Raw genomic sequence first — 296 nt, forward strand, 5'->3', positions numbered from 1 at the left:
TGATACGCTATTATTGCCATTCATCATAGGTTCCATAAAGAGCATGTAGTATGCTATGCATGCACCCATATGTTGTTACGGTTGGAGAATCCAGGTTTTTACACTGTAAACAATAGCACTGAATTAGACCTTAAAGGAAATATATTGTATCTGATTAATATTCATGAAATCTAACTTTTGGATTTAGTGATAGTATCCCTGTAATGTTGATTACCTTAGCGACAGATTCATTAATGAACCTAATCAATCTGAATATATATTTTTTTGTTTTAAAACATATGTATTGCAGAAGGACA

This window comes from Bombina bombina, chromosome 1 (genome assembly GCF_027579735.1).
Source record: "Bombina bombina isolate aBomBom1 chromosome 1, aBomBom1.pri, whole genome shotgun sequence".
Lineage (NCBI taxonomy): Eukaryota > Metazoa > Chordata > Amphibia > Anura > Bombinatoridae > Bombina > Bombina bombina.